The sequence below is a fragment of the Cyprinus carpio genome, chromosome B4, assembly GCF_018340385.1.
Source record: "Cyprinus carpio isolate SPL01 chromosome B4, ASM1834038v1, whole genome shotgun sequence".
Classification (NCBI taxonomy): Eukaryota; Metazoa; Chordata; class Actinopteri; order Cypriniformes; family Cyprinidae; genus Cyprinus; species Cyprinus carpio.
The window spans coordinates 3,562,911-3,587,876 of NC_056600.1; the positions used below are offsets into that span (position 1 = coordinate 3,562,911).

Genomic DNA, 24,966 nt, shown 5'->3' on the forward strand with positions numbered 1-24,966 from the left:
CCGTGAGTTGTTTATTGTTACATATATGTTTATTGAATCTTTCGTTTAACTGATTCATTCAAAAGCAACAATTCAATCAGCAACAGAACAAGTGAATATCTTTATTAATGGGTCACTGAATTGTTCACTCAGTTGATTTGTTTAAAAATGCTGACTTATTATGAAACAAGGGATTGTCTTTATGAATGTCAATTATTCACTTAACTGATTTGTATGAAAAAACTGAATCAAAAACTTGCTTGGTTTGGCAATGATTTTCAAAAGTCACACGTTTCCTTACAAATCACATTGTATGAATTCATATAACATCGCCACCTTGTGAACTAGTTACATTTTCTCACGAGATTAGTTAGTTTTTCTTACAAGAAATGGCTAAATGAAGCAGTAAAGCTGATTCAGAATGTATGTTTTTTTTCCCATTAATTTTTCCCCATAGGAATTAAAAAAAAAGTTTTTGTTAAAACCAAACTAACCAGCTTTGAGGTGAATAACAACATTACAAACTTTGATTTGAAATAAAAAGTAAAAAAAAAAGGTTCCAAGGCTGTGTAATTAATGGCTTTTATGAGGGAAAGAACTACAATCCCATGAAGCATTGCAAATGATGATAGATAGAAAACTTTTGATTTACATAGGTTGTGTATATAAAACAATATAATTTTACATGTATTGCAAAATATGCATATATATATATATATATATATATATACACACACACATATTTAAGTAGTTTGAGAGCATAAAGAGACTTTTGGCGCAATTTGTTTGTATCAGCTTTCTAAAAAATTTAAAATACATTACACAATAATGCTTAAAGTAAATCATAAACAAATCATTGTAGCTCTCAGTAGATCTTAAAAAAGTTGAAATTATGAGGCCTGATGGCTTCAAGTGAAGCATATACCATTCATTGTAGCTCTCAGTAGATCTGATTAATGGTTTATCATTAAAAATCAATTCCCCTATGGAGAAAATGAATGGGATTTTTACTTACAGAACCCAACTGATGGACTCATCTCAAAACTACCATGCCTATCAAAGATTTTAGAGAAGGTGGTTTATTCCCAGTTGATGTCATTTTTAAGTAGGTATGAGATCTTAGACAAATTTCAGTCTGGTTTTAGGGCAGGTCACAGCACTGAGTATGCAGGTAACACGGCAGCTCTAATTTTATGGGACTAAAGTGCAGCTTTTGACACAATAGATCATTCTTATAAAGCGGTTATCCCATTTAATTGGAATTAGTGGGATGGTTTTAGAGTGGTTCAAGTCTTATCTGTCAAATAGATCATTTTCTGTAAAGTATGGTAACTTTGTTTCAACAGCAGTGCCTGTTACTTGTGGGGTCCCCCAGGGTTCTGTTATTGGCCCTTTTTTATTTTCCTTGTATATGTTGCCCCTGGGCTCAATTTTCAAAATATATGGCATGTCTTACCATTTGTATGCGGATGATACACAGATCTATTTACCTATAAGAGTGGGAGAGAACAATGGTTCTAATTTGCTATTTGTACATCTAGAGGAGGTTAAGAACTCAAAATCTGCTTCAGCTGAATCAGAGTAAAACTGAGATTATGTTTTTTGGCCCGCCAGAGGATGTTTAGATATGTCCACATATTTGGGTTCATGGTCTGATTATTGCCATGACCAAATAAGGAACTTAGGTGTGGTGTTTGACCCAGAGCTGAAATTTGACGAGCAGATTAATGCTGTAGTAAAGAGTTGTTTTTTCCAGATTAGGTCTATTGCTCGACTAAAGCCTATTCTGTCAAGAAAAGACTTAGAGAAGGTTATTAATGTCTTTGTTTTGTCTCATCTGGACTATTGCAATGTGTTGTATGTGGAGTCCTGCCAGACCACTATTTCACGCTTGCAGTTAGTTCAGAATGCAGCAGCTAGGCTGCTAGTGGGTGCTAAGAAAAGTCATCATATCTCTCTTATTTAAGCTTCTCTCAAGTGGCTACCAGTGAACTACAGGATAAATAATAAGTAATTGCTTACTGTCCCTCGTACTCATTTAAAGTTAAAAGGGGACCAGGCCTTTGCTGTTCCGGGGCCGTGGCTCTGGAATAGTCTTCCTCAGGAACTTAGAGAGGTCACATCTTTAAATGCTTTTAAAATTGAAGTCAAAAACTATTTCTTGTCTTTAGCCTTTGAGAGGGTGGGCTAGTCTTTTTTGTTTTATAGGATGTTTCTTGTTTTAAGTTGTGTTTTAATAAAGTGTTTGTACTGCACTTTGGTCTGCAGGTGCAGTAAAAAACTCTACAAAAAAAATAAAGAAAAAAAAAATGAAAAACAATAACAAAAATAAAAAAACAGTAAAAAACAGTTACTAAGGTTTGATTGGTCAGAAATGTTTTTAGGGCAGGTCTTAGCTACTCCAGGTCAACTGCAAACATCTAAGTGCAGGGCTGCATGTTTTTGGCTTCAATGAGATGCAGCGCTGCCAAGCATATGTTCAACACCAGCACCTCACACTTGAAAAACAGGCACATGCTGGCATGCATCAGACTGGAAGAGTTGGCAACATCAATAAACAGCTAGCAGCAATTGTTATTCAAGGAGTTTCCAAGGAAACACACTGGTAACGTCTTTCCTTTGTCGGCATCTGGAGATGCGAAACCTGCCCATGGCTGTCATTAGCAGCTTCTGAAGAGATTCCACTGCAGGTTTTCATTTATACACCTCGTATGAAAATGATTTTTCCACTCTGTGCTAGTATATACTGTGTGACAGTGAAAATGTAGAGATTTTGCTATAGCACAGTAGATATATTTGGTCATAAAACACTAATCATACTCTTCTGCTCAGCTACGCTGATATCTCTGCATCTCGCTTACAGCAGTGATATGAGAAGACATGTTTGTTTTCCATCCCTGTCTCCTGCTGTAAGTGTGCTGACTCTGAACGCTATACTTTTTTTTTTTAGTCCAGGATGTTCTGCTCCAGTTCCCAGAACAAATCAAAAGCTCTTTGTGCATGTAGGAGGTTGTAGCTGAATATGCCCTTGTCTCAAGTCCCTTGTATATGGTATTATTTTAATACTCTTTTGCTGAAAAAGTTGAATAACGGAAATTAAAGCAAAAATAGATTAAAGAATGCCTGGTTTCTTCTTCTTTTTGTCAGACTTAAAGGCAAATATTTATGGACTACGCCAGAGCTTGACTATATATTCATGCCTTGACTCTCAGGAAAGCAAAGACCCAAAAATATTAATGAAATGCATGAAACAGACACTTCAGGCAAAGATAGACTGAAATACTGAAGCCAAAATCCAACGAATTGCATGCTGGAAAGTTGCTGTCATGCACAAATGAAATAAATAGGCTTTTCAAACATATATAGAGTTATAAACTAATTACTGTCTTATTTCATTTTAAATATCTAAATTATATTATTATACATATATAGTCTACATAGTGTAGGTTGTGGTTATCTTTATGAGTGTGTCATTGAATCATTCACTCAACTGACTTGTTCAAAAATGACTCATTATGAAAAAGTGATTATCTCAACTGATTTGTTATAAAACACTGAATCATACAGCATATAAACACTGTGTGTTTCCTGGTGTGCCAATTATTCTGCATGTTTGTTTGGAACTTTCTATTTTTGTTGGTGGCAGTGATGCAAAATATAAAAATGCGAATCACAAAATCATCTCAACATGAAACTATCAATGAGGAAAGACTGAATCTTGCTGTAAGCCTATACAGTAAGATTGGTGTCATCTCTATGAACTTATTGATTTAAATAGCATCAAAAAGTGTTTTAAAATAAAAATGAATGCAACAAAAAATGGTCCTACCATTTAGCCATAGTAGTGCAACATGAAGACATGGACAAGGATTTTGTACTAGACGTCAAAGTTGAACAAAACTGGTATCTTGGGACACTGACGACCTTTCCAGGTCTAATCGAAATGTCAGTAACTTCATTCTTTGCCAACTCACCCCTATCTTAGCCTTTTGCTGTACCCTTGCCATCTGCATTGATTTTCATTGCATTTTATTTTTGTCTCTCACACCCGTCGATAACCTGGCTCATCTTGCAAAGAAGTCATACAGAAAAATATGAAATTATATTTTGCATAAAAAGAAGCCTATGACCATTAAGAATTTATTGCATTTTAAAAATATATATATTTTTTATGATGATTAAGCTCAGTTTTATTACTTTAATGTTATAAATGATGCATAAATACTTTACAATTTAAATAGTATTAAATCGTTTTTAGGAAAATCTAAGTGCTTAATTATACCTTGAGAAAAAGATATTCATAAAATAGGCTGCATTTGCAAAGTTTAATTTCTTCTTTTGATTTTGGGTTGAAATGTGACTTGGACAGGTTTTTTAAGCATTCATTTATTGGTTTCTCTCTCTCTCTCTCTAAAGGACAGTCTCTCTTAGCCAAATTATTACCTATTTCTTTCCTTCGTTCTGCTTCTGCTTGCTGCTTCTTTCTCTATATTCATCCTTCAGTCCTCAGACTGAGGCAAACAGTCCATTGAGTTTTATCACTGTAAATGGCACCTAAAGTATTTATCTGCTCTCACTCTCAGAGCTGCATCTGAGCACCTTTTACATGGATATGGAGCCTGACCTGGCAGAGATGTGCTGGAAAAACCCATCCATTTCTGTATGTCCTGCAACGCTGTGCTGGCCATTTCATTTTTAGTAGCATTTTAGTAGCTATTTCAGATGCATTTGCACGTTGCATTCTATGAGTCCAAGCAGTGTATACACAGATTGTGAATAAAACAACAGAGATGCTACAAAAGGACGCTCCTGACTTCAATGTAATTAAATCCGAAATTACAAACGCAGCTGCAAATGAACAGTCACACGAGGTTGATTGCCAATTAGCAGAACCTGTCAGCTAGAAAGGATATCTTGACAATTAGCGCAGTGATACGTGCATTTACAAAGCAAACATCAGACAAATAACAGTCACAACGAGGACAGACTGACACCGCAGGAGCACTGGTCTCACAACTGCAAAACTGTTTGTTATTTATGTGTACAAGTCTATGCAGAATCATGCTAGTTCCTTGTAAAGGGCAATGGCAGTGTAACGTAATGTAACTACATGGCTACAAGAGGAACCTACAGTACATCAGCAGCACTGAGGCTGAACTCAACAGAGATGGAAGAATGCACGCCATAAGCTTTATTAATCTGGGATTTATGGTAGAGGTGTTTTCACTGGTTGTCCACAGACAATGCACAAAAAAGCATAACATGGTCATCTGAGACATATTGCTTTATTTTTCCTACATCTGAAGTGGTTTACATTTTAGGACATGCAGAGAATGCAAAGAGTGCAAGTGTTTGATTTGATGACGGCAGTAAAGGGTTAATTTTCCCCTTATAAAACAACAACAACAACAAACAGATATTTTATTAAACATAATAATCTTTATATTATTTATGCACTGCCATTCATAAGGTTGGGTTTTTGTTTTATATTTTTTGCAAGAAGTATGTAATGTTTACCAAGGCTGCAAGGCTTTTTCTATAAAATAAATAAATAAATAAATAAATAAAAATAACTGTGACTTTATCCCACAGTTCTGACTTTTTTTCTCGAAAATCTGAGTTTATATCTCATAATTCAGATGTGTGAGTTTTTTCTCACAATTGTAAGATACAAACTCAGAATTTCAAAATATAAGCTCATAATTGCTAGACATAAATTTCGTAATTCTGAGAAGGAAAGTCAAAAAAAAAAAAGTAAGGACTGTAATATAAAAAGTCTTTACTTGTAATTTTTATCCAGTGGCATAAAAAAAAAAAATTCAAGAATGTAAACTCTTGATAAATGTTTATAAAATAAATAAAAAATATTAAAAAAAAAAAAAAAAAAAAAACTCAGAATTGTGAGATTCAAACTCAGAATTATGAGGAACAAAAAGTCAAAAAGTAAAAATGTGAGATAAAAAGTTGCAATTACTTTTTTATTTTTAATTCCTTGGTGAAAACAGGCTTCCATATTTTCCTATTTAAATATATATTGTAAAATGTCATTTATTCCTGTGATCAAAGCTGAATTTTCAGCATCATTACTCCAGTCTTCAGTGACACATGATCCTTCAGAAATCATTCTAATATACTGACAATCTTCAAAACAAACATTTCTGATTATTTTCAATTTTGAAAACATCCATACTCCACAAAAATTCATTTAATTTTCAAAAACATCCACAATCAATTCAGTTAACATTCATCTTCATGGACTATTAGTTCTTCTTACAGGGACATCTCATTCACATCTTCAATCTGTTCGGTTTTCCCGCCACTCTTTAGTTGTCATGGTCTTGTCATGGAATTCATTTATCAACTCAGTTGTTCATCGTTACTGTTTTTGTCTTGTATTAAGGACTAATCGTGACACCATACATATTTTCACAAAAATCACCTACACACTCACTGTGAATAAACCTCATTTTATTTTCATCATCTTCATCCTTGGACTAATCGTGACACCATACATCTGTTTTCAGAATTCACTGATGCACTCAAAGTTACAAAGAACAACATTTATTTTAATTATAAATCTTTTGTAACATAATTAACGTCTTTACTGTCACTTTTGATCAATTTAATGCATCCTTGCTGTATAAAAGTATTAATTTCTTTCTAAACAACACCTACTGAAGTCTATAATGCAGTAATTGTTATGCACATAAGGACAAACTCAACTATAGTGTCTGACAGTTGGAAGCACAGGTTTGCAAAGATTATAAATTTCAACCTCCTTCATCTCTATAAGAACTGGAGGCTATTCTACTTGAAGAATGGTGGAGTATCCCGCCGCAGGTATTTCACAACCCCTCCAACAGGATTTCATGAAAGTCTGAAGCCGTTCTGAAGGAAAATCACGCTTTATATTCAGTGTGATAAGGACACGAAGGCTGAATGGTGTTTTTTATCATAAGGCGCTCTATCATAACCTCCTGTATCGCTACTGTCAAGTGCTGTCGAGGGATAGAGGAACACAATAAAGCCGTATGAGGCTTTGAGCTGCTAAAGCCTCGGTGTTCGAATTCCCAGCCGAATGCACCACAACGTCGCCTGGCTTATTGCTGGTTATTTACCCTCTTAGAAATGAAAACAGTCCGGAGAGATTCAGATCCAGCTGGAATGGACGAAACCACAGCATATTAGCTGTCAGTCAAGCCGTGAGCGGCTCTGGACGGGCCTCGTCGCGTCACGCTGAGGTGAATGCTAATGGACCGCACACATGTTCATGTTTCCTCAGCGGGCTGTTCTTAAAGACAAACTCGCGGCGAGAACATTAGACGCCTGACAGAAACACAGTGCTTTCCTGCAATGACACTTTAACTATTGCTTTGCACCCTTCATGTCTCTGCTCTCGCACATTTATTTCTCTGGTTGTGTTTGTAACAGCACACTGCTCTTGCTATTTCTAAAGTGTGTATAGTAAGTACACTGTGCATAGCATGTGAATATTTTATATTTTACATATGTGTGTCAAAATGTGTTTTTTTTTTAAGTCATACTGTAAATGAAACATTATTGGAGATTAACAAGAAAAAACTACTTCTGTTGTTCTTCAAAGTTTAATGTTATTTGCCATATATTTTTATGAGCAATTTGTATATTTCTGAGTGAAAATTGTTTCTACACAGTGTGCACTACTGTATCCTAGTATTATTTTATTTTGAATTCGTTTTTATTTTTATTTTTTGCATTTTTTAAATTTTTATTTTAGTTAAAGTTAATTTTATTGTGTTTTTTAATCATTTTTCTTTCAATACAGAATGTCTATATCACTAACTATAATAACTTGTAATAACTTATGACTAAAATAATTTTCTGTTTCAATTTTAGTTAAAATTGTTTGTCTGTAATATGGAAGGTCAAGAGAAGAGATATGGAAGCGATATGGAAGGTCAAGTTGAGCTCATTGCATTGTGGGATATAGCAGAAGAAGTATGCCGTTCCTAAACATCCATCTGTGAATGTGACAGTCCATCCATCCTCATGTCTCTTTCATGTTTGATCATAAAACACACACACACACACACACACACACACACACACACACACACACACACACACACACACACACACACACACACACACACACACACACACACACACACACACACACTTCTGTTGGATGGATGCAGGACATTCTCTCTGACAGCGCTGGCCTTTTCTGTTAAAATATAGATTTTATTTATTATTTATTTATTCTGTTTTCTGCGGTTCAGGTTATGCTGTCATACAGGTCAGGACTACAGGAAGCATGACGCACACCGCCGCAGGCTAACGAGGAACAACCACCATCATGATGATCATCATCTGATGTTTGTCAGAGATGACAAGCCTCATGTTCCCAAATCAGCCCTCAGGACAGAAGAGCAGGAGATCTGATCTTATTACAGCAAATGAAAGCAGAGTAAATGGTGTTTTTTTTTTCCTCTAGTGAAAATATAGAAAACAAAACTGTGAAAACAACTATAAAACTATATTTTAGCTGACAAATTCAATCCAATTCTTATGGTTCTTCAATGGTTCTGTGCAGCAAAACACCTTTCATTTTACAGGATTATTTAGTTGACTACATGAAAATAAATGATTAAACATTTGAATAAATAAATTAATGAATAAATTAATGAATTAATTAATAAATAATACATTTAAGATTTTAAATTATAGATAAAAATATATATTTACGCACACACACACACACGCACACACACACACACAGCCAGACAAAAGTTTTTGAACAGTAAGATTTTTAAAGAAGTCTCTTCTGTTCACCAAGCCTGCATTTATTTGATCCAAAACAAAAACAGTAAAATTGTGAAATATTTTATCATTTGTTTTACTATTTAAATATTCAAAATGTAATTTAGTCCTGTGATCAAAGCTTAATTTTCAGCATCATTACATCCAGTCTTCAATGTCACATGATTCTTCAGAAATAATATACCCCCTCAACAACCTTTGTTTAAAGAGATACTCAAAATGAAAATTTTGTCATTAATCACTTACCCCCATGTCATTCCAAACTCCAAACCAATTCTTCTACCAATCAATTTAAGATATTTTGGATGAAAACAGGGAGGCTTGAGACTTTCCCATAGACTGCCAAATAAATAACAGTGTCAAGGTCCAGGAAAGTATTGAAAGCATTGTCAGAATACTCCATCTGCAATCAGTGATTCAACTGTAACATTATGAAGCGTTGAGAATACTTTTTGTACATGAAGAAAAAAAAATGACTTTACTCAATAATTCCTCTCCTCTGTGTCTCTCCAAATCAGCGTAGTGCCATTTTGACAAATCTGAGCAGTACGCAGGCGGCTTACGCTCTTCTGTGTCAGCCGCGCCACAAGGATATTTTTACATGTATTTACGCTTTGGTTTGAAAGAAAACTGCACAACAGCGCAGCTGACACAGAAGAGCGTACGCCGCCTGTGTACTGCTCAGATTCGGCAAGATGGCACTACGCTGATTTGGAGAGACACAGAGGAGAGGAATTGTTGAATAAAGTCATTATTATTTTTTTTCGCTTACAAAAAGTGTTCCCGTCTCTTCATATAACCCAGATTGCACGTCTGATGGCAGATGGAGTATTCTGAAGACGACTTTCATACCTTTTATGGACCTTGACACTGTTATTTATTTGGCAGTCTATGGGACAGGCACAGGCCTCCAGGTTTTCACCCAAAATATCTTAAATTGTGTTATGAAGACGAACGAAGCTTTTACGGGTTTGGAACGACATGGGAGTAAGTGATTAATGACTAAAATTTCATTTTGGGGTGGAGTATCCCTTTAACACTGTTATTTTGTTTAAAAACAAGTAAATAAAACAAATATTATTAGAGTTTTACAAGAAAGTATTATTTTAGTTTTCCCAGATTTCTTAAGTGTGTCACTTTGTTTTTCTGAGCAAATTTTGAAGTGTTTCCACACTAGTTTATTTATTACCAATTTTTTTTATTCACTTATTACTATTTTTAAAATAATAATTGTAATAATATTTATTAGATACACTCCTAGTGTCTGGTAATAAGAAAGTTTTAAAACAAGCAGCTAACACCAGAAGTATCTCTGAATATGGTATTGTATTGTATAGAGCACAGAACACTGATTTTACTGACTGAAGGTCTGTGTATGTGCTGCCAGTCGTTGGGTTTAGAGTTCGTAATTTCTCCTTCCTCTGGTTGGAGAGCTCAACCTTCAGCAGTCTCCATACCGAAAGACAGAAGGCAGAGGAGGAGCGGCGATTGACTTGACGCTGATCTCATTTCGGGGTTAATGGGCCCAAAAACCGTGTCTGTCTCAGATCAGAGAGTGTAAAGCATCCAGACTAAATCTGACCTGACAGCATTCTCCTCTGTACTGTCATTCACGTCAGAGCGGCTAACCGCGTCTGCTTCTGCCTTCAAGACAAAGGAGTCCACTGGGTGAAGCAGTCGGGCCCACCTACATCCATGAGATTACACGATCAAACTTCACCTGGACGGCTCACATGACTATTATGTGCTTCCGGTTATAGATTAACTGATGCTGATGCTCATTCCTGTAACTCAAACAGTAGAGTATTATGCTAGCAATGCCAGGGTCATAGGTTCAATTCCCAGCATGAACTGATAAACTGTATTGAATATCAAATGCAAATATAAATCTCACACTCACACATAGTTGTAAGATACGGCATTAACTTTTAAGATATTTTTTTTAATCTAAAATATGCTTATTTAGTATATTTACTGTAGCAAAATTATGTATGCTTTGTTTTCACATTAATATTTTCCATTGCATGTTTCTCATCCTTAGAATAAAAAATATATAACTTTTAAAGCAAATAGCTTTTTTTTTTAAAAAAAAAGAAAAAAGTACAATATTAATAAATTTGAAGTCACATTTTAATTGAAAACATACATACAAATTGTAGCATATAATATAAAAATAAATAACTAAATTAATTAATATATAGTGTATAAACATTCATTTATTCTTTGCATCATTTATAATTAAATTATTTGCATTTATACAATAAATTATATATGAATAAACAAACTGTAGAATATGCTTAATATATTAGAATAAATTAAAAACATATATAGTTTAAATAAAAAAATAAAAAAATCACATTTTATGCAAATGTATAAAATCCTGTTTCTATGATAAAACCCCTTAAAGGTGTGGGCCACCAGGATCACACAGAGCTTGAATGACAGACGTTTGTTCTATAATGTTACAATCCACATAAATCACGTTTACTGTCAAAGTCACTAAAGTCGTAAAGGATCTGTTCATTCTGTTCTGTCTCTATAACGAGTGACGCACCAATGGCAGAGCAGAAAGTCAACGGACCAATGAGAGACTCCTCATTCATAGGGAAACATCTCATTGGAGCACTGCTGTGCTCCCATGATGTAGACGGATGGGTAATGATGCTTGGAAAAACATAATCAGAAGCAGGAGGCTCCTTCTCAGCACAGCACTGACAGCACAACGACTGTATTAACAAATCAGTGTGTATATCATATGATGACATGCATATCTATGTCCAGTTTTGCATGATAATAAGACAGAACAGTTTGTTATGCGATCATCTGTTCAAGGAAGAAATTATAGAAAATAAATAGGGCCCAAATAAATAAATAAATAGGATGTAATATATATATATATATAGATATATATATATATATATATATATATATATTATATATATATATATATATAAAATGTGGAAGACATTGCAGAATCCAGTCATAAAAACTGAATTTACTGTATAAAGTGGAATATCACGGAATTTGCCAAATTTTTGATGAATAAATCAAAAGTAGGTCAGTACACTTGAATCAAAAGTGAAATATTAAGCCTCAAATTACTATTTAAATATGAATCCTGCATGTTCTGCGTGTCTCTGTGTGAATATATGGCGCAGACGCAAACTTAAAAGTCTTAACCCACCAAAATAAAAGTTTATTTTAATTTGAAGAAACTATGACAGAAATATATTACATAATGTAATGATAATATTACTACTACTAATAAAATTATTATTAAACCATTATTTTTAAGGTATATTTACCAGAAAATTATTTACCACAATTTTATTTACCAGAAAAATGCGAAAGCACAACACAGTATTTCTGAAAAAAAGAAAAATAAATAAGTACATTTTTTTATAAAAAGTTTTTAATAAAATCCAGAAAAATTAAAAGGGAAAAAACAAATAAACATAAAAATTAAATGTAAATTTCACCCTAAATAAAGTGAAAAAAGTGAAAGTGAAAGTGACGTGACATACAGCCAAGTATGGTGACCCATACTCGGAATTTGTGCACACACACACACACAGCAGTGAACACACACGGAGCAGTGGGCAGCCATTTATGCTGCGGTGGCCGGGGAGCAGTTTGGGGTTCAGTGCCTTGCTCAAGGGCACCTCAGTCGTGGTATTGAAGGTGGAGAGAGCGCTGTACATTCACTCCCCCACCTACAATTCCTGCCGGCCCGAGACTCGAACTCACAACCCATGAAACTCCAATCACAAAAACCATTAGGCCACGACTTCCCAAGATGTTCAGATTGTCATAAACAAGATGTTCAGACTGTCTGAGAAACATGTGAATGATGCTGCTGTGGGAAAACTCACCTGCGTGATGCTCCAGTGTTATTGCTGGTTGCCAGGGCATTACTAGAGTATTGTGTGATTGAAATGCTGTTTTATGTGGTTGCTAGGGCACTGGTATTGTTTTGGATGGTTGCCAGGGCTCTGTTCTGTAGTTGCTAAGCTGTTGTGGGTGGTTGCCAGGGTACTGGTGTGCGGTTGCTAATGTGTTGTGGGTGGTTGCCAGGGTACTGGTGTGCGGTTGCTAATGTGTTGTGGGTGGTTGTCAGGGCGTTGCAAAATGTTGTTGGTGGTTTTGGCCTGTTGCTATGCAGATGCTGCTAGTTACCAGGATGTTGCTATGCAGCTGTGGGTGGTTGTTCCAGATTGTTGCCCTTGCCATTTCTTGCGGTTGCTAGTGTATTGTGGGTGGTTGTCGGGGTGTTGTTCTACTGTATAGTTGCTAAGGTGAGTTGGGTGGTTGCTAAGGAGTTGCTATGTAAGAAAATCTTCTTTGTAGTTTAAGCGTGTTGCTACAGTGTTTATGGTGGTTACCAAGATGTTGCTATGGAGATGCTGTGCAGCTTTGGGTGGTTGCCAGGGCATTTCAATGTGGTTGTTAGGATATTCTTGGTGGTTGCCATGGCATTTTTGTGTGTTTGATTTTGTGTTGCTGGTGGTTGTCAGGGCCTTGCTGTGTAGTTTTCAAAAATATTCTTAATAGTTTTAGCCTGCTGCCATGCAGTTGCTACAGTGTTCTAGGTGATTTTCAAGATGTGACTAAACAGTTGCTATGCAGTTGTGAATGGCTGCCAAGGCAAATCTATGTGTTGTTAGAATGTTCTAGGTGGTTGCCATGGCATTTGTCTTTGTTTGCTTGTGTTCTGTAGGATGTCACTGTGTTCCAAGTTGTTGGTTGTCAAGTTGTTATGTAGTTGCTAAGGTGAGTTGGGTGGTTGCTAGTGTCATGCTATGCAAGAAAATCTTTTTAGTAGTTTAAGTGTGTTGCTACAGTGTTCTAGGTTGCTGCACAGTTGTTATGTGGCTGTGTTGCCAAGGCATTTCAATATGGTTGTTAGGATGTTCTAGGTGGTTGCCATGCAAATATGCATGCAAATATGTATGCATGCCATGACACAAAAAAACGATAGTTTCACTTTTTTTTAATGCGAGACTATCGAACTCCACCAGTCTGCACCAAAACGAGCTTCCCTGTGTGAACTGTGAACAGAATGCACAATGACACTGCAGTGCCTTTACCGAGATTAAGAACTTTCCATTAAGATTTGAAGAGGAAAAACGCAAAGAACCGAGACAGAACAGGACACAGGACAATTAGCGATGGAATAATGAAGCAGGTCCTACGGCACACAGAAACTCCAGCCTGTTTGGTGGAATTCTGTGAGTCATTTAACCTTTAGGCAAGTGAAGGATGATCAAAAATAGATACAGGCATGTGGAGTACGATGCATACTGAACAGTCTAATGTGTGTCCTCTATATACAGTACAAGCAGCAACTAACTGCCCTTCTGATAATGTAACTCCCACTTAAAGGGACAGTTCATCCAAGAAATATGTTCATTATTATGTCATCATTTACACTTCCGTCCCCATTTACTCTAAAAAGCACCATTAAATTAGTATATGTGACAGTATCAGTAAATAAATGACTTATCACTCAAAGCTATAACCTTAAAAAAAGTCAGACTGGGAAAGAATGATGACAGAATATTGATTCTGCTTCAAACCTCTGTTAGATCCAGAAGGAACTTTGTGCACTTTGAACTGATTGCAGTCTCTTTAATGTAGCATGAAATGCGCTCACTCAAATGCCTTCCACCTGGAAGATGCAGTGCCATCAGACTGTGCCAAAGCCTTCGCTCTTGAGAAGTGTTTGAGATCGACCTTCGGTGAATTGACTGGCATCGACATGTCGACTGTTAGTAGACGAGTCAACGGGCTGTGACAGCTCTGTATAAATCAACCAATAGCACTGAATCGCATGCACCTCAGGTAACTAATGACATCGAAAAAAGAATATTAGCATACTATTTTTGCAATATGCAGTATGTATAGTGTGCAAATATTCTGTATGCATGGAAAGAACGGATCCCACAATGCAACGCATTCAACTTCACAAATGACTTTGTGACAAATGACTTTCAGCAGTAAATTAAAAACAAGTTTTGAATTTAAGGAAATAGTTAGAATCTTTAGAATGTTGGAATTTAAATATTTGAATTACATTTTTAAAAATTTAAAGAAAATTTAAAATTCTTATTTGAATGATCTGATTATTTGATCAGACTGCAAAAAGTTAAGATATTTTATATAAATAAATAAATAGACTTAAAATTAATTAGAATATTAATTATATTTATTTAGAATATTTAGAATGCTGTAAATACAATATTCATCATTTTTATTAAAAGTTAATTTCTTATTTGAGTGACTATTTGATCGGACTACCAACAATAAAGACAAATTATGCTAAAGTACATGCAACATTAACATTAGATATTAAAGATTAAATATCTTTTTTTTGTGATCATTTTGAATGTGTGTCTGATTTAAACAGTCAGTATTATTTCATGTGACAACAATACAAAATGTTTGACTACACATATTGCATAGTTTCAAATACTGTTCACCTACTAAATAAATCAAACAAACACAAAACACAAAATACTAAGTATTCACCACTACGCTGCTTCATCACAAAAAACAAAGCCGTGTTCTAAATTTTCTGTCCTTTGTGAGAACTTCACACACACCTGCCCCCTATATCCACACTCTCAGATAAAACACACATATATTCACACATCTTCAGCACATAATAATTATTACACAAAAACAAAATCTCCCCCTATAGAAAAAAATTTCAAAAGAAGAAGGTCCACAGACCCCTAGGGGCCCATGAAAGTACTGAAGGGAGACTGTGGACTGATAAAAACAAATTACCTAAAACATTATTTAATGTGTTAAACTAATTATAAATATTTAAAAATATATTATAAAAAATTATTGTCATTAAAAATACAAAAATAACATTAAAATAATATATATTTTACTATTTTGATCTATTTATATTAATTTTAAAATATTATCATTTTAATTGTATTATATAAATTATAACATGGTTACTTTGTTTTATAGCAGGACCTCTGGGTTCATCATGTTGAGGGATCTCAGGTCATAAAAGGTTGACCACCGCTGCTGTAAGGGAATATTGGTGTTGTTAAACCGTGCCGTATTGTCGGGATGTAAATTGCCCGTGAGGCTGCGAGCGCAGGAGGGATTGTGTGTTAATTGAATGTGTAATCCATTTGCTGCTTCAGACTGGAGAAATAAAGCTATCTGGCACAACTCCTGCCTCTCAGAGAGACAGAGTACAGCCGAGACTCAGGGAGGGGGAATCAGACGACCATCAGATGACCAACAGAAAACAGAGAGAAAATAAAGACAAAAAGAAAACTAAAAAAAAACATATCACATATTCTTACATTAATCAATTTAGTATAGCATGCTAAGTATGCTTGGAATGGCACGGTGCATTGTATACACAATGCCCATGTTGCAGCTTAATATAAATCAGTTCTGACTCGGCATGATGATTGACTGGTACTAAAAATACAAAAGAAGTTCTATAAGCCATTCTGACAATTCATTCTGAATGGTCATATTTAATTCAAACAGTAACATCTTAAAAATAAATATGGCATTAGCAAAAACTTAATTTTAAAAAAATTAAAATTAATGCTTTAATTTAATAAATCAATAACCCACATAAATAATCACCCACGTTGTATTGTTGCATTAATTGTAATTAAAAAGATTACATTTAAATATTTTAAATGCTACATTTAATTCCAACATCCTGCCAATTTCTATACAAAACTGTGCACTTTTAATCTATAAATTTAAGTTGCATTTAATTTAGCATCAAATGTCTTGACTTTTGGAAGACTGATTAAATAATCACTTAAAATAAATACAAATGTGATGTTTAAATTCTAACATTCTTAATATTCTAAATAATTATTTTAATTTCACACACACACACACACACACACACACACACACACACACACACACACACACACACACACACACACACACACACACACACACAATTGTTTCTGTGAATTTGATTTTGGTCTGATTATGGTGTGATATGGATTTCAACCTCCCCAGTCTTTAATTTATGATTATGAATATATTGATTTCAGTTTTTTTCTTGATTTAGAGCTACCCACATACAGCATCAGAACAGGATTTGATATATTCAGACTCATTTAAATAGTTCCTGAGACTGATTTACATAACACACACTGCTTTTGATGTCTTAGGATGCCATCTAGTGTCTCTGGGGGTAATAGACTTTCAAGTGCTTCCAGAAAGGTGAAACGCAGCACAGATAAACAGAGCCACACAGATTCAGCCTGAGACACATCCGTCACGGACGAAAGCGTTTGACGTGATAAAATATTGATGAATGTTTCTCCCTGGAGTCGTCCATGAAGGACTTCTGCACTGCATATGTGGCCTTGCTCCTGTGTTTCCACAGAAGGACTTTTAGAAGTGTGTGGATAAATAGATTTGTGTTAGTGAATTATTCAGCTCAGGCTCTACGAGGATTTGAAATGACTTTCACCCTACTGTACTCTGCTCCTGCAATGTCTGCTAGAGAGGGTGGTACATATACCACACACACACACACACACACACACACACACACACACACACACACACACACACACCCACACATATTCCACTCACACACCATCACACACACACACACACACACACACACACACACACACACACACACACACACATTTGTTTCTGTGAACTAACTATCCTCATTTATATTTAACTATCCTCGTCATATATAGCCCCATTTAGGCACTATCCTCGTCATATATATAAATAAAGTGACTATATACATAACATGAGTATCATATTACAGAAACACAGATATATATATATATATAGATATATAAGTATCTATATATATAGTATTTAATGTGTTATTATATTAGTACCATTGAGAGATTGCTATTAAGAGTTTTATATTTTATATATATATAGCTACCTAATTATATATATATAGTATATTCCATTTCAATAGTATACTATAGAGTTTTTAATTGTTTTTGTTACTTCGTTTGTTTTAGTTACTGATTTCCATTTGTATTACCACATTTTTACTACAAATCCCGTATTATAATCATTTTCAACATCAATTGATAATTTTTTTAGTTTAAAATGAGAAATGCTGCCTTAGCAACTAGCTGAAATAAAAAAGTTTTTTTATTTCAGTTAACTTATTTATGTTTCTTATGCACAAAAAATTTATTTTGTATGGTTTAAGTTAACTATAATATTCCAGATGTAGATATCCAATACTAAATTATACAATATGTAACTTATTTAATGCATATATATCAATTTTTTTTTTATTTGTCCAATAAGACTTTTAAATGCAATTTAACTCTATGTCTGTTAAGTACGTAAATATATATTCTGTACACTAGCAATATAGATGAACTGAAAGCTAACATGCATGGACTAAAAGATATGCAATTTAGATTTTCATCATTGCATACAGCAACTTTAAGAAACGTGTGAATCCAGAGCTGACCGCTTGATGTCGCTGTCGTCTAAAGAAGCGTCACTAGGTGCTGTATCTGTGCACTACAAACAATTAATGAAGAAGGGTTGTCATAATTTACATAAAATGCTCTTTTAATAAACTTAACAAGTTGTGATGATTGCTACGCTGTGTTTAGTAACCAATCCCAATAGTGGCGATAGTGCAAACCTTGCTACAAGTGCCAATAGATGTTACACAATCTATAAAAATAAAAAACAAATCTTTATTGAATAGATATATAAAATGAAAACCACACCATTACAAGATCAAGCAAATAATTAATGAGCTGCTGCTCCTCCTATGAATGCTTCAGTCATATCAGACTCACGCTGCTGACTATTACACAAAAGCTGGACAGCTTCAAGTCATTCTGGGATAGTATCCTGAACTTTTGAGACACTGAAGAAGATTCAAAGACAATGCAATTAGATGATGTGGAGTTAGAGAAACACGTGGAGACGTCATCCCGTGAGAGCAGGACGGCCACAAACAGCCCAAAGCTTCTATCACACACTATTGAAGAACTACTGAAAAAACCTGTCCGACCTGACAGAACAGACAAGACACTTGAAACATCTGGATGTACACAGACCAAGATAAAGACGGACGCTCCTAAAATCAGTCCATACACAGGTGTGTTCTTTTTAGTTTTTGATAGGGTTTTACAGCTTGTGTATTGATCGGTTTAAGAAAAATGTACTCTGTCTTATCTTTTGAACCTATTTGAAGATATTTCCTGAATTTATGAGATCTATTATATTGATATTATATCTCCTCTCCCCTTTCAGAAGACTACTAACCACCACCACCGTGAGCCAGCTGGAGGAGCAGCAGAAGAGTTTTTTTCAGGGAACACACTATCCTGACGTTCACACCAGAGACCAGCTCGCCTGTCGAACGCAGCTGTCTGAGGGAAGAGTTCAGGTACAATACACTGTCTGCTGAAAACACAACACTTCTTGATAATCTTGTTTTCCATGACCAGGGTATCCTTTCATAAAATATGGGTAGTTTAAATGTTATTATGCAGGAATGTAAGTAAAAATTGTATAATTAATGAGCTGTAACTAAACACAGATTATTCCTAATTTTAATGTCTTTTAGTAATTTTAGTAATTAATGAATTTACATAAAGGTACAAATTTTGACAAAATAAAATATAACATGCAAATATTTGTATGTATGTATGTATGTGTGTGTGTTGTGTGTGTGTGTGTGTGTGTATATATATATATATATTATATATATATATATAAATTTTCAGTCAGTATTTGTAACTACAATACCTTAATATAATATCTTTATATATATATATATATTATAATATTAATGTATGTTAAAATATTTGTTTATTTATAATATTAATTAAATACATTTTAAAATGTTCTTTTATATATATATATATATATATATATATATATATATATATATATATTATATATATATTATATATTACATTTTTTTCATTTTAATATTTGTAAATACACCTTAATAAATAAATAATATATTAAATTATATATTTGTTTAAATATTTATTTGTAGTTAGTTTTTTGTAGTTTTAAATAAACTTTATGAAACAAAGTGATGACAGCGAAATATATATATTTTTTCATTTTTACTTTTTAATATTTGTTATATATATATATATACGATATATATATGATATATAGATATATAGATGATATATTGTATTATATTATATATATTTATATATATCTTTTTTTTTGTAGTTTTTTGTAGTTTTGAACTTTTTATAAAAGTTTTGCCTCAATATTTAAGAAAAAAATAAAATAAATAAATAAAAGAAATAGATAAATAAATATAAATTATCGATAAATAAAAGAACTAGATAAAAGACATTAAAACAGATAAATTATCTATCTATCTATCTATCTATCTATCTATCTATCTATCTATCTATCTATCTGTCGACTATATAATAAATGTTTAATGAAAGTTTATGAAATGTGTGCTTTATGAAGTTTGCCTACATGTCCAGGTGTGTATCACATTTGTTTAGATCTGGTTCCAGAACCGGCGGGCGAAGTGGAGGCGCAGTGAAGCTAAAGCAGCACACAGACCGCTAACCGTGCTGAGAGATGCACAACACACTCACCTCCTGACCCCTGTCCTCTGTGTTCCCGTAAATACTTTCATTCACCTCTATCACATTCACATCCTGAGCCCAGTATAATATATATATATATTTGGAACGAGTTTCGTTTAGTATAATTTGTATCTTAATTTTAATATGTTTTTTGTTGGACAATTATTTACCTAAATGAACAAGAAGAATGAATAAACATTTCATGGAATGAAGTGCATTCAAGACAAGGCCCGCTACCACGCTTCTGCGGCCAAAACAAAGGGGGAAACAAATATAATATAATATAATATAATATAATATAATATAATATAATATAATATAATATAATATAATATAATATAATATAATATAATATAATATAATATAATATAATAAGCCAGTATAAAATGAAGATTTTATTTTGTAAATCCATGTTATGGATCTTTTTGGCAACAATTCAGTGTTAACAAGTACAGTAAACTACATTTGCTTTATTTTATTTTGTATCAATTTTATTTACCCTCCATTTCTTCTTTTTGCTAATCTTTTACACTCAAATGTATGTATATCACAATACGGAAGAAAAGCTCTGTCTCTGTTTCTATTTCATCATGGATTTTAAAAGTGTCTGAATTTAAATATCCTGTTTCTGATTGGCTGTTTTCAACCACAGTACCTGAGTTTTCACCAGAAGCTCTGGCTGCCGGAGTCAATCTGTCCTCCCATTGGTTCTCCTGAACTCGCCACACATCAACACCGTTCATACTTCTGACCTCATCGCTTTCATGGGCCCCTGCCAAAGAGACATTTTCAGAAGATCAAGGACCTATTCTAAGAATAAAAGGACATATGGGGTCTTGTATTATATGGACTGTTAACAGCTTTTGCACACTGGTGTACAGAAACATCACTCTATCATGTGTTGTGTATTTAAGAACTGGCTTCTTTTTTTTATTCTAAAACAGAAATCATATGTGAAGTGATGACCGTGTGGCAAGCTGTAAATCAGTTTCCTTATCTCATCACAATAAAACCCTGATCAAACCAGAAAGTGACACAGCACTCACCCACTAAACTGATGGATTCCCAGAATCATACAAGACAAATGATGAAATACCATTTCCAGTCCTTTGAAGATGACCATATTTTCATTTTAATGAAGGCTCATTCAATTAAATCTGAGTATTTTCTGACAAATACAACATCTATAATTCAATTTCAAATCTAGTGCATGAAACTGTAGATGTGTGCATGTGTCTGTGGTTAATTGGACAACATTAAATATGTATTTAACTAATTGTTTAGAACAAGTGTTCTATTTTATCGCCGGCCTCCAAGAGGTGAACTTGTAAACTTGAATGGATATGGTGTCATAAAGGAATTTCGTTGTTGGAATTTCTAATTATCACTGAATTAGTTTATTGGCTCTTAAGCCATAAAGTTCAGTTTTATCTTAATTTGATAAAATAGTTCACAGGCAGGTCAGGACGGGTGGAGAGGGCAAACGCAGGGATGACTGCATGTTGAATACTGAAGGAAAACAGACAACAGATAACAGCAAAAATCAAACCCTAGTCTCGAGTTATCTGAGGGCAATGAGGCCGTGTTCTCAGGCTGGAGGACAGAAAACACAACATGTTTTGCTTGAAACCAACATAGAAAACCACTCCTAGTGAAAACAAGCTTTTGTGTCATTGGACTTTGAACTATTATTTGACATAATTTTAAAAACTGTTCTGAAGAATCACTTGGTTTTTGTAAAGTTAATTAGTATTGTGTATAGCAGCTCATTTTTTTGACACATAATAAACCCAAAATATCACAGAACAGAGAACATGGGCGCACACATACCTCATAAAATGGTAAAATAAACAAAACTTTTCATGGGACTTTGATATGGATGCAGTTTGTGTGTCATAAATTATAACAAGCTGATTCAAAGTGACTTTGCACTTAACGGTGAACATGAAAATCTGAGCTGGAATATTTTCTGTATGTAGAATGCACACGTATTTTTATAGACTACATTATGGGAAATTTGTGGGAGTCTGATGGTAAAGATGACATTTATCACATTAAATCGACAAAGCTATGTCAGAACTAGCATACTACTCTTACTCTTTATGTCACAGAAAAGATTTGGTAAAGGTTGTAAGAGCAGAGAGATTTTGTTTTAGCAATGATTCAGTTCAGTGAGTCGGTTGTTCACCTGAAATCATTCGGTCCGATTAGTGAACAAATCCTTCAGTACTATTCGTAATTTAGACTGGTTCTGTGAACAGGATCAAACAATTTATTGAAGATCACTGATATATATTAGTAATTTATTTTGTGAATCTCCTAGTAGTAGAATTTATATTTGATTTAATTATTATAATTGCTTGCTATTATATACAGTATGTTAAATCTCATGAAAAAGGCTAAGTTTCTTAGGTGTTCTATAGTCTTTGAAAAAGGCCTTAAATAATAATAAATAAAAAAAATAGCATTAAATATATTTGGAAACAATATCTAAAAGTAAAAACTCCAAAGTAATGCGAATTATGCAGCGGTTTAATATGTGCAATTATTGTCTGTTTGTTGTTGTTGTTGTTTTGTTTGTTTGTTTGTTTGTTTGTACAATTTGCTGGGATCTCAAAAAAATAAAAATAAATAAATAAATAAATCATTGCAAAGATCCGAATCGAAAAAAAAAACCACATTATAATAATACCATTTGACCATACTAAAACAACGTCCACTTTTGGTATGGTATAATGTCTTAAAATGTATTTATTTTTCTAACATTTAAAATTAGACAAAATAATCAAATTAAATTTTTACTTTATCAATACAGTTAAAAAACATCTTAATTATTTTTCTTTTGAGCTTTTTTGTGCAATTATTTCAAGACCTACCATTTTTTTGTCACTGGTGTTACCTTCTTTATCAATATTAAAAGATATTATAAAAGATTTTTTTTTCATCACTTAGTCAGAGTTACAGAAAATAATGAAAATGCAAGAAATAAGGAGATTATGTTTTATTTATTTAACGTGAAAGACAAAAACAGTACAGTAATACAGTAACACAGCACAGTAACACCAGTGACATACATAAGACCTGATATACTGATCTTCACTGGTGTTACCCATAAGGAAGGTAACACCAGTGACAATTTTCATGAAAAATGCATTTTACAAAATGTCTGCTGTAGGGTATCAACCCATATGTTGTCAATCATGCTATACCCACTAAATTAAATAGTTTAAAACATTTGTATTATAGTTATTTTTACAATTCCCTAACAATAAATAGGTCATACCAGTGATGTCAACTAAAAGCTTCATATGAAATTGTGAGTTAAATTAGAAAATTTCTGATAACTGAAAAGAAACAGTGGACTTAATATGGGCATTTATGGGCATTTCATAGATCTTTAGTAAACAGGAAGAAGGAAGTCAAGTGATGCCATCAGTGTGATCTTTATTTCAAACAGTAACGTTTTTTGTCAAACGGTAACACCAGTGACACAACTTCAGGGGACCACTGCTTTCATTATATATGTTATAATATTTATTCAGCATTTTGTTTTATTATGCCGTTTATATAATATATTTGATAGTTATGAATAGGCCTATATTATTGTATTTTAAATGGTAGAAAAACCTGTTTTTGAATGCAAAATAAAGCACTTTCCCACTGTACATGGCTGTGGGGACGAGCAGTTTTGTGGTGCTTGGAATTCTTAATAATGAATTAAAAACAAATATCGCCACATTGATGGCGCAAGAAGGTCTAATTGTTCAAATAACACATTGTTTTATTTTTAAATATATATATACATTTTTTTTTAACCCTAATGTGTTTTTCAATTGTAATATTTCTGTAAAGGCTAGGGACAGAAAAATGGAAGTTTCTGTAGAATGACCCTATGACGCTTGCAATTGTTTCAGTGTTGTTTTTGTTCATATACTGTAATAAAATGCTCATGTTAAAAACGGAAAAATACTGTCCTTACAGAAATAGCTACTGATTCATATTGTGTTGTGGCGCGTTCACGTTTTTTTTTTTTCTGCACCTTCACACACTTGTGTTCATAGTTGCCAAGTCTGCGTATTATACGCAACTTTGGGCTTCTTTTGTTTTTTTTGTTTTTTTGTAAATTGCGTAAAAAAATCCCGGGTCGCAGGTTGCGTTTTTTGGGCTTATTTTATAAAATATGGTTGCTTATTAGGAAAACCTGACAAGCAACTTCGTGTCTTTTCATTTATGTTCACTGTATTCGCCAATGCATTGACTGACACTGTCTGCTCACAGTTAATAGTCAATCAGTGCAAAAATATAAGCGCTGAAGCATAATTTGCCAAATATTCTGCCCCCTTCTCACGTGCCTTTTTTTAACGTGATTTTTCTTCAATGAGGGATTGGAGAAAAATCACATGTCACAAAATCACAAAGAACGTGCATGACGCTGTAATCCAAGCAATGATAGTAGTAGATGCAGAGAAGTGGGATGACTTTCTTTTTATTTTTTATTAATTTTTTTTATTTTTTTACAAAGTTTTGTATCAATGTTTTGTTATCACTGTAATAAAAAACAAGTAGGCCTATAGTATATAGTAGGCCTATAGCC

General features: G+C 33.7%; 1 long non-coding RNA gene across 1 annotated transcript; it reads left to right on the forward strand.

Moving 5' to 3' along the window:
• Positions 1-19,091: 19,091 nt before the first annotated feature.
• LOC109072042 lies at positions 19,092-22,410 on the forward strand. Its single transcript, XR_006154710.1, has 3 exons — positions 19,092-19,189; positions 20,286-20,408; positions 21,025-22,410. It is a non-coding gene; the product is annotated as an uncharacterized LOC109072042 (long non-coding RNA).
• The last annotated feature ends 2,556 nt before the right edge of the window (positions 22,411-24,966 follow it).